Source organism: Cherax quadricarinatus, chromosome 85, assembly GCF_038502225.1.
Source record: "Cherax quadricarinatus isolate ZL_2023a chromosome 85, ASM3850222v1, whole genome shotgun sequence".
Taxonomy (NCBI): domain Eukaryota; kingdom Metazoa; phylum Arthropoda; class Malacostraca; order Decapoda; family Parastacidae; genus Cherax; species Cherax quadricarinatus.
The window spans coordinates 19770525-19786214 of record NC_091376.1 but is presented as its reverse complement, the minus strand read 5'-3'; positions in this window follow the sequence as shown (position 1 = coordinate 19786214).

Genomic DNA, 15690 nt, shown 5'->3' with positions numbered 1-15690 from the left:
AGATGAAAGGTGGGTCCATCAGCGAGAAGGGAAGGTAAAGAGAGAGCAGCGGAGCGAAGACGACGACAGAGGTAAATTCTGCGTGCTCGTTGATAAAGTGGGCAGTCCAACAGAATGTGGCTGACTGATAATGGAGTTTGGCAATTCTCACAGAGAGGAGCAAGACGCCTCTCCATGAGATATCCATGAGTAAGACGAGTATGGCCAATGCGAAGACGGGAGAGAGTAGTCTCCCAACCTCGACACTGGTGATAAGAAGACGGCCAGTAACCTATACTCGGTTTAATGGATTGAAGTTTGTTGCCGAGCATAGTAGACCAACGTTGTTGCCAACGGGTGTGAAGGTGGGAAGATATTGCAGCAAAATAGTCCGTAAATGGAATACCTCTATAAGAAACTGGTAGGTCATGTACTGCTGACCGCGCAGCAGTGTCTGCCTGTTCATTGCCCTGTACGTCAACATGACCAGGGACCCAACAAAAAACAATATCTTTATGCTTGGTAAAGATGCGGCGTAGCCAAAGTTGGATACGGAGGATTAAGGGGTGAGGTGTATCAAATTTTTGTATAGCCTGTAAAGCACTAAGGGAGTCTGAGACAACCACAAATGATGACACAGGCATAGATGCAATACGGATAAGTGCTGTAAGGATGGCATATAATTCAGCAGTAAAAATACTAGCCGAAGATAGTAAATGCCCTTGTACAACGCTGTCCGGAAACACTGCTGCGAATCCTACGCTGTCAGAAGACTTAGAGCCATCTGTGTACACAGCAATGGCATGAAAATGAGAGTGAAAGTGGTCAAGAAAAAGAGAGCGGGAAGCGACCGTAGACAGTTGGGCTTTCGAGCAAGGGAGGGAGAAAGAATAGACTCGAACAGCTGGAACTTCCCAGGGGGGTAGGGAAAAGTGAGATGCTACATGTACATAGAAAGGTGGTAGTTGAAGAGAAGACAAGAGCGAATGAAGGCGAAGAGAGAAGGGACGGAGTAAACAGGGGCGGCGAACAAATAAAGAATGTCTACTAATATCAGTGACCATTCTGTAAATGGAAGGATTGCGGAGATCATGAGAGCGTACATAGTAGCGCAGGCAATGGGCATCACAGTGATCGGATAAGGATGGAACGTTCGCTTCTGCATAGAGGCTCTCGACAGGGGAAGAGCGAAAAGCACCAAGGCATAAACGTAATCCTTGGTGATGAATGGGGTTAAGGCTAGAGAGAGTAGCAGGAGATGCCGCTGAATAGATCTGGTCACGATAATCAAGTTTCGATAAAATAAGGGTGGAATGTAGGCGAAGGAGGGTTCGACGATCAGCTCCCCATGAAAGATGAGCAAGGGTTTTAAGAAGGTTCAGCCGGCTGTGACAAGTTGCCTTCAGAGAGGTAATGTGAGGTTTCCAGGATAACCTACGATCAAAGAGGAGGCCCAGAAACTTGACTGTATCACGTTCAGGGATACGGGAGCCATAGAGGTACAAAGGATGATCGGAGATGACAGAGCGTCTAGTGAAAGTAATTTGGTGGGTTTTAGTGCTGGAAAATTTAAACCCACGTGTGGTGGCCCAATTGGAAACACGGTCGACTGCATGTTGGAGAGAAACTGTAATGAGGTGACAGTCAGCGCCTGCACAGGCAATAGCGAAATCATCAACATAGAGTGATGACCAAATATTTGATGGAAGACTAGAGGCCAAATCATTAATAGCAAGGAGAAAAAGTGTTGTGCTCAGAACACATCCCTGGGGGACACCTTCAGCTTGGATAAAGTCCGGGGAGAGCACATTATTAACCCGAACACAGAAATGCCTGTCAGTTAAAAAGTTCTTAAGGAAGGATGGTAGATTGCCTCGAAGACCTAAGGAGTGGGCTTGGGCTAAAATATTATACCTCCAAGTTGTGTCATATGCCTTCTCAAGGTCAAAAAATATGGCAATAACTGAGTGGTTATTCGCAAAGGCATTACGAACATACGTATCCAAGCGTAGTAAGGGGTCTATGGTAGAACGTCCCTTACAAAAGCCATATTGACGAGTGGAGAGACTGTTGTGTGTCTCTAAATACCACACTAAACGTCTATTTACTAGGCGTTCCATTACTTTGCAAACTGCACTGGTAAGAGCAATGGGACGATAGTGGGAGGTTTCATGTCCCGTAGTGCCTGGTTTGCAGAAAGGGAGAACAATGGCAGATTTCCACAGCTGTGGAAGAACTCCTTGTGACCAAATAAGATTGTAAAGGCATAATAGGACTGCAAGGGCTGACTGATGTAAATGTTGTAGCATACGAATATGAATGTCGTCGGGCCCAGCTGCAGCTGATCGACAAGCTGAGAGTGTTGCCTCCAGTTCTTGAAGTGTAAAAGGCACATTATACTGTTCTTCTCTGAGAGAAGAAAAGTCCAAGGGTGCTAACTCTCTGGCAGACTTTGAGGAAAGAAATGAGGGGCATAGATGGAGTCCCTGAGAAATACGGACCAGATGATTGCCAATTTCATTGGCAACATCTAGTGGGTTTGCTATATCAACACCGGCAACCCGCAGAACAGGAGCCGGGTCAGGAGAATATTTACCACTCGGTTTTCGTATTTTTTTCCAGACTGCACTCATAGAGGAAGCAGAGGTGATGGTGGAGACATAATCTTGCCAGCAAGTGCGTTTAGCGTCACGGATGACACGGCGAGCGATCGCACACTTCTGTTTAAAATCAAGGAGTCTCTCTGTGGTTCTATTGTACCGGTACCTGCCCCATGCAGCGCGTTTCAAACGTACTGCACGAGCACAAGCAGGAGACCACCAAGGCACGCATTTCTGAGAATGCCTGCCCGAAGTTTGGGGTATAGAATGAGAAGCTGCGGTGAAAACGGAGGACGAGAAGAGGTGTAAAAGCTCATCGATGGAGGACGAAGAAGGAACCTCTTTAAAAACAGTTAGGTGTGAGTAAAGGTTCCAATTTGCCCGATCAAATTGCCAGCGTGGGGTGCGAAGAGGTGGCGAATATGAAGGGGAAGTAAGAATGATTGGGAAATGATCACTGTCATGTAAGTCCGGGAGAACAGACCAAGTGAAGTCTAATGCGGCGGAGGAAGAGCAGACTGAGAGATCGATGCAAGAGAGAGTATGAGTCCAAGGATCAAAATGGGTGTGAGTACCTGTATTTAAAACATGGAGGGGGAGGGTGGCACAAAAAGCCTTTAACTGAATTCCACGGGAATCAGTGAGACCCCCCCCCCAGAGGAAATGGTGGGCATTAAAATCACCAAGTAACAGAATCGGTGGCGGTAATGACGAAACAAGAAAGGCAATATCCGGAATAGATAATGCCCGAGAAGGAGAGAGATATAAAGAACAGAGCGTATACCACCTATGTAAGTGGATACGGGCTGCTGTGTAATGCAGCGAAGTATGAACAAATAGCTGATGGTACGGAATATCAGTGCATAGAAGAAGGGCACTTTCATTAAAGGTCCCATCAGGAAAAGGATCTGAAGAATACAATAAATTATAGCCTGAGATGGGAGAAATAACAGCAGAGTGTAATTTTGGTTCCTGTAAGCAAACACCAACAGGGGCAAACTGGGAGAGTAACATCTGAAGCTCACCCCGATTGCCCCTGAGGCCGCATATATTCCACTGTAAATAGGCCATGATTGGCAATGATAAAGATACTTGAAATCCGCAGGTAAGGGTTCCTACGGACTAGAGGGGTTAGAAAAGTCCACATGCGGAGGCAGTGGAAAACGTTCAAGCAGGGAAGGAACGGTGTGCTGTGAAGAAAGGAGTTGCGCAGATGGAGCAGAGGAGAGAGAAAGAGCGGAAGGTGGATCAGTGTCTATTGATGGTTTGGTCTCTGCAATATATTCAGAGATTGCTTCAAGTGTTTCGGAATTCAGAGACGTCGTATGGGAGACAATATTGGAAATGGTAGGGGGAGGATGAGTAAAGATTGGAACTGTATTGGACTGTACCAAGGTAGGGGGGGCGAAAGGGTGGAGGGAACTGGAGAAGCGTGGCAGGGGACAGAAGAGGCAGGAACCTGGGAGGTGGCAGAAGAAGAAGAAACTTGGGAGGGAACAGGGGAGGAAGGTACAGTACGAGGAGGAGGGTGAACCTCTACACTTGTAACTGAGCCAGTGAGAACCAGGGACAGAGACAGGGAGGGTAAAATGAGGAGGTGGAAGATGGGTAGGTGTTAACGGACCTTTTTTTGACTTTTGAGAAGTAGAGGGATGGTTGGGAGGAGGTGTCGTACGAGGTCTCGTCGATACTGAGGCTTGTGAGAGAGAACACGAAGAAGCGAGATCAGACTGAGGCGTTGAAGTAGGGACGTCTGAGCCGAGGACAGCAAAAGGATTAGATACAGGAGTGACTATGGGAGAGGTAACCACAGAGGTGGGTATAGAAGATGGGATACCAGAAGTGGGGGGACGTTTTGAAACACGGGAATAAGAAACACGTGGGAGTCTCCCTTGGAGGCGGAGATGAGAAACTGCCATGGCATAAGGGAGACCTTCTGTCTCTTTGAGGTAACGGATTTCCCGCTCGTTTAAATAGACTTGACAACGGCGAGAGTACGAAGGGTGAGCCTCATGACAGTTAAGGCAAGAGGAAGATCGATTGCAAGACGTATTAGAATGGTCATCGGCACCACAGACTGGGCTTTCGGCGATAAATCTGCAATATTTTGCTGGATGGCCAAATCGCCAGCAATTTCTTCACTGTTGTGGTGTAGGGATCACCTTTCGAACTTGTAACCGATGTCCTGCTATATAAACTGATGATGGGAGTTCTCGGCTGTCAAAAGTTAAACGAGCCACATTGCTAGGGTATCGTCTCCGCCCGTGGGCAGGAAGAACGTAAGTGTCTACCTTGAGGATTGAGAGATCTTGGAGTTCCAGCTGTTCAAGAATGTCAGTGCCACATGTCTGGAAATTTTGTTGAACTATGGTATGGGGCAGAATGATGGTACCACTACAAGAATTGAGGGAATGATGTTTTTTAAGAGTGACAGGAACAGTATCGATATGGGAAAGACGAGAGAGCTCATGAGCCTGGGTAGCATTCTGTATGATAATGATGCACATACCGCTCTTAAGAGCATGAAAAGAACTATCTTTACCAACATGGCGTAGGAGTGCCTTGCCAATACTGTGGTCAGAAAGATAGGCAGTAGAGGAAGTCGGTCGTAAAGTGAAGAATTTAGTCCATTGTTCAGTCTGAAACTGAGCGTGGAAAGGTAGTGAAGGACGTGTCGATCGTTTCTGAGAAGAACGAGAAGGTGGAGAAGTATCATCAGCAGGTAATTGTCGTTGGCGTTTAGGCATGGGACCAGAGTTGGTCCGACGTGGAACGGGTCGGCGATTTGAAAATTGCCACACCGTAGAGGGAGAGGCCGGAAGCATAGTCAGAGGAGAGCGAAGGTCCGATAAATCGAAGGAGTCAGTCGAGGCCTCAGTACCTGAAGCGGGTGAGGAAACAGCACTGGCAAGAGGTACAGAGGCATGAGGAGTGTCTGAAGAGTGGTCCAAAGACAAGGCGGGGTCAGAACGGGGTGCGGTATCAAGAAGGGGCCCGGGGGTAGTAGGTTCATGGACTAGGGCTGCCATGGTTAGGTTACTTCTTTCTTTTTGTTTTTAAGAAAAAAAAGAAAGAAGAAAAGAAAATAAAAATAAAAAAAAGAATAAAAAAAGGGGGGACCGGGGAGGGATAGTTCCTAGGAGGAATGAAAGGGCCAGAAATCTCCCTCCGCGCCCAAGAGGACCTCAGCACCGCAAGTAGCCCAGATGCAGCATGGAACCCGTGCCATACCCTACCCATCATGCTAGTAAACTAACAATCCGGGATAGCAACCTCACATCTGCCGAGCTACCTCGGTGGACAAAAGAGAGGGCAGCTAGATATCCGCCACAAAGCATACCTCCTTCGGCCACCACCCCCGGAATCCGAAAGGTGGCTTCCAGAGATACACCCGTCGCCCGAAAGACACCCAAAGCTACTCCGGGATACCGGAGAAGGATCGCGACATCCCCAGGCGATCCAGATTCCACGGCAAACTACGCCACTGCCAAGAACCTCAACGGAATGGGATGGACCCCGGTATCCTTTCCCCTACCTAGGAACTAGCGCGCCTGTGGGAGAAATCCGAAAGGCCAAAAAGAGGAAGGGCAAAAGGGAGGGGTGGAGAGGAGGAGGAGGAAAGGAAAAAGGGGAGGATGGGGAGGATGGGATAGGGGAGGGGAGATTGGGGGGTAATTAGGTTCGGTCTGAGGAAGAAGACCGACAGGTCTAATTCCTCAGACCAAGAGCCTCTTCACCACGCCAAGGAGCCCCCCTTGAAGAGGTAAATAACCATCAGGCTTAGAAATGTAACCCTGGAAACCACACTTATATCTCACTATGACAAACATTCTCGTGAAACATGGCGTACCATCCATACCTAATTCTCACTACCTTCCTCTTACACACTACATAAGCTCCAGAGAAAAACAAAAACAACCCCCCCTTTACATCCCCCCATAAGGAGACCATTCCTTTGTCCATCCTCAGGGACCCCAACAAAGGGAACCCACAGTGAGGTTCCTATAACCTACCGGGAAACTTTTTTCCCAGGACTCCCCATAAACCTGCATATTCCTACACTTCATCCTATAGAATCTAGTCGCCAGCGCTTTTATCCTTATATCACCCCTTAATCCCCTCATTCCCCATGAAATGTCCAGATAATCTACTATGATATACATTATAGCCCTTCCAACATCCCTAGGCACTCCCCTTATATCTAGTAGTAAAGCCCTTAAAAGCGGCAAACGACCCCCCCAACAGTCTGATAACCCCACCCATCCATGATCTCACCCCCTCCAAGGAGGTACAAAAGAAGACCACATGAAACGCCGTTTCAACATCACCACAAAACTGACAAAAAGCCTCTTTCACAAACCCCATACAACGTAACATCTCCTTGGAAGCCAGAATCCCCATGATAAAACGATACACTAATTCTCTTACTCTAACCGGTATCCTAAGCTTACTAAAATCTTTCCAAATAACCCCCCAATCATACGTTGGATACACGGCTACCCCTTGCATAATTCCCTGACCTTTCACTACCCTCACCAACCTTTTCACTTTGATGTTATCCACCTGTTGCACTGTCAATAAAAATCTCAACATATCTTCACAAAACCTCAATTCCTTCCCACTCCACCATTTACGTGCCTCCTCCATAACTCGTCCTACTTTAGCGCCCCTCACACCCCCTTCCCTCATATACCTCCACTTGATATATACAGCCATTACTCTCAGTCCTAAAGGCAACAAACCTAAACCCCCTCTTCGAACATCCGTCATAACTACCTCCTTACTTAACCATACCATCCCAAATCCCCACACAAACTTCAGCACCCTCCTCTGCATTTCCACAATATCTCGTACCTCTAAGGGAAAAACCTCTGCCACCCCCCATACCTTGCTATAGACAAGAAAATTTACCACCACCACCCTCTGATGTAAAGCTAAGTCCCTCGCACTTAAACCTCCTAGTCTACTTAAAACCTTACCTGTGACAGACTCCGAATTTACCCTTCTGCTTGCCTGCACTTCTGCCATATACCATATCCCATATACCCTGATTCTGTCAACCACTGTCCATCCTAACCCCATCCCCCAGCCCCCCCTATCCAATTACCGACCTCTAGTAACCTTGATTTCACTGTATTAACTCTCATTCCGGTATTCCTACCATACATCTGAATCACTCTACTCACCCTCCTTAACTCCTCCTTACCCCGTAGCAAAACAGTAGTATCATCCACATACCCAACGGTGCCCCCTTTGCACCCCCCTTCCATCTCCTGATTGTTCATCACCCTCTCAACAGACTCATAAAAAGGATTCTGCACACACGCAAAGAGCAGCTGTGACATCGGACAGCCCTGCCTCAAACCTCTCTCCATCGGTACACTTTCACCCAACCTCCCATTGACCTGTACCCTCACCTCTGCCTCAGCATACAGGGTGTTCACCCACCTCACTACCCCCTCCCGAAACCCCAACCTCTCTAAGCAAACCCCTAAGAAATCTCTGTCCACGCAATCATAAGCATTCACCCAATCTAAACCTATTATTCCCCCTCCCGTACATCTCTCTAGAAAATCCCTAATCAAACCATGTCCATCCCTCATCCTTCTTCCCGGAATTCCCAACTGCCCCCTATGTAACACTAAACCCAACACTTTCCTCATTCTGTTGCCCAAAGCCTTAGCAAAAATCTTGTAATCCGAGCACATTAACGTAATCGCACGGTAATAAATAAATAACAAAAAGGCACAATACCGTGTCATTTCTGCCATAGAAGAGGTCCCAGTTGTCAATGAATGTTACCGCATTTTCCTTACAGTATTTGTCCAGCAAGCAATTGACACCAATTGCCCTTGACAACCATTCATTTCCAACTCCTCTCCTTGGAAAAATACCACATATGAGAGGGTTCCCACCCTTACTCCTAATTATTTCTATTGCTGACCTATACCTGCTAATCAGGTCTTCACTCCTACGTCTGCCAACATCATTGCCTCCAGCACTGAGACAGATAATAGGATTACTCCCATTACCTCTCATGATGTCATCCAGACGGCTAACAATATCCTCCATCCCAGCCCCAGGAAAGCAAACTCTCTGTCTCCTACTCCTGTCCTTCAAGCAGAACGCCCTATCCATATACCTTACTTGGCTCTCCCCAACAACAACAATATTCGTACCTTCCTTGGTGTCGTTCGTCGTTCGTTGCAGAAGATATGTGTGTAGAGAGTAGCTCCCGCAAGAGATCAGCGGGGGCATCAGACATGGACGAAGTCATCACACCAGCGCAGAGGCCTGGGAAGAAGATGTGGGCAGCTGTGGTAGCAACGGCAAGTCCAGGAGGAGGGGGGGGCAATGGGAAGCTCGGCGGGAAGGGACAGGGAGGGGTTGGAGGGCAAGAACGAGGGATTGATAGAGATGGACCAAGACCTATGAAAGGAGGACCAAGTAAGCCTCAGCGGCACAGGGGTAAGCCGCCATTCTTGTAAAATTCAGGTGTGTAACTTTCAATGTAAACGGTCTTAAAACCGAGGTCAAGAGAGTATGGTTAGAGTGGGTTTTGAGGAGATTTAGTATTGATGTCTGTTTTTTGCAGGAACATAACCATAGGTTAGGATGTGAGTTGTTGTTGAAAGGTTATAGGTTGTTTACATGTGATGCTTTGAGGTTGAAAGGTGTGGCTGTGGCGGTCAAGGAGACCAGTCCTTTGCGTATCCTGGGTTGGGAGGAGGGGGGAGTGGGAGGGTTGTCAGGGTGGATGGGTTTTGGGGGGCCAGGAGGGTTAGTTTTGTAGGTGTGTACATGCCAGCAACTAGTAACGCTAGAATGAAGGTGGATTTTGTACGCGATGTTCTGGTATATCACTTGAGAGGTTTACCTGCTTTTACGGTGATTGGTGGGGATTGGAATTGTGTCATTAGGAATGGTGATGTGGTTCCGAGGGGGGTGGGTTGTGTTTTGGGGGTTCTGCGGGATGTTTTGCGAGATGTTGGAGTGGTAGATGTGGTGGGAAGTAGGGGATATGGAGTGGAGCACACTTTTATCCGTAGGGGATATGAGGCACGGTTAGATAGGATTTATGTTAGGCAGGGCATAGGTGTGGCAAGGGTGAGGACTATCGATGTGGGTTTTTCTGATCATCGTGCTGTTATAGCAGATTTGAGGGTAGATGGCATAGTGAGAGTTTATGCAGGATACTGGAAATTAAATGTGAAGCTACTTAGGGACGAGGGTGACCCTACAGGTTTTGAAGATTGGTGGAAAGCCTTTTGGGAGACTAGGAATATGGATATGGATTTGCTGGATTGGTGGGAAATGAGGGCTAAAGTTGAAATCGCTAAAATTTTTAAAGTATGGGGTAAGGAGATGGCGAGGTGGAGCTATGGTCTATAAAATTATCTTGAGGGTCAGTTAAATGACTGTTATGCAGAGGAACGGGTGGGGCAGAGTGAGGACATGGAACGTTTGCGAAATAGGTTGGCGGAAATTCACAATGAAAAATTTGAGGCAATTCGAGTTACGGCGGGGTTGGAGGATGTTTTAAGGGGGGATAGGCCATCGGATTTTGTATTAAGGAGGTTTAAGGAACGGCAGGCGAAAACCACCTTGGCGTATATTGAGGCAGGTACAGGGGGGGGCTGGCTTTGAGGAGGGTCAAGGCCTATTCACCACAGAAAATATTAGTTTGTATGCAGATTTTTGGTTTAGGGAGAAGTGGAGGAGGGTTGGCGGGGGAGTGGGTGAGGGACGTTTTGGGGATGAAGGGTTTAATAGGGTATTAAGTGAGCAGGACAGTGACAGACTCGAGGGTAGTATTAGTGTAGAGGAGGTGGAGGAGGCAGTTTTTGGGATGTGCCAGGGTAAAACCCCAGGCATAGACGGCATACCAAACGATTTTTATAGGTGTCATTGGGGGAGTGTACGGCATTGTCTGGTGGGGGTTTTGAATTGTATGTTAAGTAGTGGGAGGATGGGGAAATTGCAAAGAATGGGTGTCACGGTTTTAGTGCCCAAAAAGAAGGAATGCCGAGTTTTGAATGATTACCGTTTTTATTATTATTATTATCACACCGGCCGATTCCCACCAAGGCAGGGTGGCCCGAAAAAGAAAAACTTTCACCATCATTCACTCCATCACTGTCTTGCCAGAAGGGTGCTTTACACTACAGTTTTTAAACTGCAACATTAACACCCCTCCTTCAGAGTGCAGGCACTGTACTTCCCATCTCCAGGACTCAAGTCCGGCCTGCCGGTTTCCCTGAATCCCTTCATAAATGTGATTTCGTGTATAGGGCAAGGAGGAATAACATCTTGTAGGAGTGAGGAAGAGCCAGTTGTGAGTGTGGGGGAAGTTCGTGAGGCAGTAGGTAAAATGAAAGGGGGTAAGGCAGCCGGGATTGATGGGATAAAGATAGAAATGTTAAAAGCAGGTGGGGATATAGTTTTGGAGTGGTTGGTGCAATTATTTAATAAATGTATGGAAGAGGGTAAGGTACCTAGGGATTGGCAGAGAGCATGCATAGTTCCTTTGTATAAAGGCAAAGGGGATAAAAGAGAGTGCAAAAATTATAGGGGGATAAGTCTGTTGAGTGTACCTGGTAAAGTGTATGGTAGAGTTATAATTGAAAGAATTAAGAGTAAGACGGAGAATAGGATAGCAGATGAACAAGGAGGCTTTAGGAAAGGTAGGGGGTGTGTGGACCAGGTGTTTACAGTGAAACATATAAGTGAACAGTATTTAGATAAGGCTAAAGAGGTCTTTGTGGCATTTATGGATTTGGAAAAGGCGTATGACAGGGTGGATAGGGGGGCAATGTGGCAGATGTTGCAAGTGTATGGTGTAGGAGGTAGGTTACTGAAAGCAGTGAAGAGTTTTTACGAGGATAGTGAGGCTCAAGTTAGAGTATGTAGGAAAGAGGGAAATTTTTTCCCAGTAAAAGTAGGCCTTAGACAAGGATGTGTGATGTCACCGTGGTTGTTTAATATATTTATAGATGGGGTTGTAAGAGAAGTAAATGCGAGGGTCTTGGCAAGAGGCGTGGAGTTAAAAGATAAAGAATCACACACAAAGTGGGAGTTGTCACAGCTGCTCTTTGCTGATGACACTGTGCTCTTGGGAGATTCTGAAGAGAAGTTGCAGAGATTGGTGGATGAATTTGGTAGGGTGTGCAAAAGAAGAAAATTAAAGGTGAATACAGGAAAGAGTAAGGTTATGAGGATAACAAAAAGATTAGGTGACGAAAGATTGAATATCAGATTGGAGGGAGAGAGTATGGAGGAGGTGAACGTATTCAGATATTTGGGAGTGGACGTGTCAGCGGATGGGTCTATGAAAGATGAGGTGAATCATAGAATTGATGAGGGAAAAAGAGTGAGTGGTGCACTTAGGAGTCTGTGGAGACAAAGAACTTTGTCCTTGGAGGCAAAGAGGGGAATGTATGAGAGTATAGTTTTACCAACGCTCTTATATGGGTGTGAAGCGTGGGTGATGAATGTTGCAGCGAGGAGAAGGCTGGAGGTAGTGGAGATGTCATGTCTGAGGGCAATGTGTGGTGTGAATATAATGCAGAGAATTCGTAGTTTGGAAGTTAGGAGGAGGTGCGGGATTACCAAAACTGTTGTCCAGAGGGCTGAGGAAGGGTTGTTGAGGTGGTTCGGACATGTAGAGAGAATGGAGCGAAACAGAATGACTTCAAGAGTGTATCAGTCTGTAGTGGAAGGAAGGCGGGGTAGGGGTCGGCCTAGGAAGGGTTGGAGGGAGGGGGTAAAGGAGGTTTTGTGTGCGAGGGGCTTGGACTTCCAGCAGGCATGTGTGAGCGTGTTTGATAGGAGTGAATGGAGACAAATGGTTTTTAATACTTGACGTGCTGTTGGAGTGTGAGCAAATGATTACCGTGCGCTACTCAAATAACCCGCACATAAAAGACATGTATGCCAGGGATGGGGTTCACTTATCTAGGTGTGGGGTGGGAGCACTGGCAACTGCAGTGGAGGGAGCAGTTAGGACTTTAAACTAGGAGTAGTTAGTGGTATGGGTTTTGGCAGGAAAACAGTGAAGTCCCAGTGTAGTAATATTACGAGTTCTAGGGGAACTAGTAATAATAAGAACGAGGTAGATATTGAAAAGCCAGGGACCTTGGGTGATAAGGACAGTAATAGGTTTAGTAGAAAAATAGAAATGAGCAGGAAGGGTAAAGAGAAAGGAGAGTCTTTCAATGTTTATTATGCTAATTGCCATAGTGCTAGGAATAAGATGGACGAGTTGAGATTAGTTGCTAGTGCAGGTAACATTGATGTATTTGCCTTAACTGAGACGTGGTTTAATTCAAAAAGTCGGGACATGCCTGCGGAATGTCATATTCAGGGTTTTAAATTGTTCCAAGAAGATAGAAGTATTGGGAAGGGGGGGTGGGATGGCATTGTATGTCCGAGATCGCTTGAACTGTTGCATAAAAACGGGTATTAAGTCTGAAGTAACACATACAGAGTCTGTTTGGATAGAATTTTCAGAGGGGCATGAAAAACTGATTTTAGGAGTGATATACCGTCCCCCAAACTTAGATAGGGACCAAGGGAAACTACTATGGGAGGAAATTATTAAGGCCACAAGGCACGATAATGTAGTAATTCTAGGAGACTTTAACTTTATTCATGTTTATTGGAATTTCTTGACTGGGAATTTAGAATCATACGACTTCTTAGAAGTATTTCAGGATTGTTTTTTGAAGCAGTTTGTGACAGAACCTACAAGGGGAAATAACCTGTTTGACTTAGTTATGGCAAACAATGAATCCCTTGTTAATAATTTAGAAATTTCAGAGGAACTGGGTGCTAGCGACCACAAATCAATTACATTTAGCATTGAAAGGAAGTACGATAGTAGCGATAACTCAGTAACAGTCCCAGATTTTCGCTTAGCAGATTACGATGGGCTTAGAGAACACTTATCATCTGTTGACTGGGGTAACGAAGAGAGCTATCAATATGACAGTTTTCTGAACACTATACATGTTGCTCAAAGAGCGTTTATCCCATATAAAGAAATTAGATCAAATAGAAATGACCCAAAATGGATGAATAATAGGCTCAAATATCTACTAGGGCATAAGAAAGGAATTTATAGGCGTATCAAAAGAGGTGAGGGTCATCTTATGAATCAGTATATAGACATTAAGAGGGACATTAAAAAGGGGATAAGAAAAGCTAAAAGGGACTATGAAATTAAAGTTGCTAGGGATTCTAAAACTAACCCAAAAAGTTTTTTCCAGGTCTATAGAACAAAAGTCAGAGATAAGATAGGTCCCCTTAAAAATAACTATGGGCACCTTACTGACAAAGAGAATGAAATGTGCTTGATTTTAAATAATTATTTTCTCTCAGTTTTTACACAGGAAGACACTAACAATATTCCAGTAATTAATTTTTACAGTGGGCTAGAAGAAGATAAATTATGCAACATCACAGTCACTAGTGAGATGGTTGTGAAGCAGATGGACAGACTGAAGCAAAATAAGTCGCCGGGTCCTGATGAGGTTTTTTCAAGGGTTCTTAAGGAATGCAAAATGGAACTCTGTGAACCATTAACTAATATTTTTAATTTATCTCTTCAAACAGGTGTAGTGTCTGATATGTGGAAGATGGCTAATGTAATTCCTATTTTTAAAACAGGGGACAAGTCGTTACCGTCAAATTACCGCCCAATAAGCCTGACCTCAATTGTAGGCAAATTACTAGAGTCAATTATAGCTGAGATTATAAGAAGCCATCTCGATAAGCATAGCTTGATTAATGATACTCAGCATGGATTCACAAGAGGCCGGTCTTGTCTAACTAATTTATTAACTTTCTTCAGTAAAGCTTTTGAGGCTGTTGACCACAATAAAGAATTTGATATTATTTACTTAGATTTTAGTAAGGCTTTTGATAGAGTTCCGCACCATAGACTGTTAAAGAAAGTGGCAGCTCATGGCATTGGGGGAAAAGTGCTCTCGTGGATCGAGTCATGGCTCACTGACAGGAAGCAAAGAGTGTCCATAAATGGGGTTAAGTCCGAGTGGGGATCTGTAGCAAGTGGCGTTCCACAGGGATCAGTCTTGGGCCCGTTGTTGTTTATAATATATATCAATGATCTTGATGAGGGAATTACTAGTGATATGAGCAAATTCGCCGATGACACAAAGATAGGTAGGATAATTGACTCAAACGTAGATGTTATGGAACTTCAGGAGGATTTAAACAAACTCTATTCTTGGTCAGAAAAGTGGCAGATGCAGTTCAATGTAGATAAATGCAAGGTTCTGAAGCTTGGGAGTGCCCATAACCCTAGTACTTATAAGTTAAATGATGTAGAACTTAGCCATACAGATTGTGAAAAGGACTTGGGGGTTACGGTGAGCAGCAACCTTAAACCAAGACAGCAATGCCTAAGCGTACGTAATAAGGCAAATAGATTACTGGGATTTATATCAAGAAGTGTAAGGAACAGAAGTCCAGAGGTCATACTGCAGCTTTATACATCATTAGTAAGGCCTCACCTAGATTATGCAGCTCAGTTCTGGTCTCCGTATTACAAAATGGACATAAATTCGTTAGAAAACATTCAGCGTAGGATGACTAAATTAATACATAGCATTAGAAATCTTCCTTATGAAGAAACATTGAAGACTCTTAAGTTACATTCACTTGTTAGACGAAGAATGAGGGGAGACCTGATCGAAGTGTATAAGAAGTGGAAGATAGGTATTAATAAAGGGGATATTAATAAGGTCTTGAGGATGTCTCTCCAAGAGAGAACCCGCAGTAATGGATTTAAATTAGATAAGTTTAGATTTAGAAAGGACATAGGAAAATATTGGTTTGGAAATAGGGTAGTTGATGAGTGGAACAGTCTACCTAGTTGGGTTATTGAGGCTGGGACTTTGGGTAGTTTCAAATCTAGGTTGGATAAGTACATGAGTGGGAGGGGTTGGATTTGAGTGGGACTTTCACATCAGAGCTTATTTCTTGGGTGGCATTGAAAATTGGGTTGGGCAAATGTTTTGTTAGTGGGATGAATTGTAAAGGACCTGCCTAGTATGGGCCAGCAGGCCTCCTGCAGCGTTCCTCCTTTCTT